Source organism: Buceros rhinoceros, unplaced genomic scaffold (genome assembly GCF_000710305.1).
Source record: "Buceros rhinoceros silvestris isolate BGI_N320 unplaced genomic scaffold, ASM71030v1 scaffold6454, whole genome shotgun sequence".
Lineage (NCBI taxonomy): Eukaryota > Metazoa > Chordata > Aves > Bucerotiformes > Bucerotidae > Buceros > Buceros rhinoceros.
The window spans coordinates 45,555-45,826 of NW_010407557.1; positions in this window are offsets into that span (position 1 = coordinate 45,555).

The window sequence follows — 272 nt, forward strand, 5'->3', positions numbered from 1 at the left end:
AAAACCCGCCCCAGCCCCCCGCCGCATTAGGATGGAGCCGAGAGGAAGAGGCATCGCTCCTTTGCAAAAAGCCTGCTGAAACACCTGTTTTACGGAAAAGCGCCGAGAAAGTCCCCCCTCCTCCGAGCCCGGCCCCAGGCGAGTACTCCTCCACAACCACTGGCCCCGGCAAAGGCAAGCCCCAGGCCCGCGCTGTGTTGTGTTTACGGCGGGGCTGCTCTGGCTAACGGCGGGTATTTAAAACCAGCGACTGTCCGTCACCGCCAGGCCTC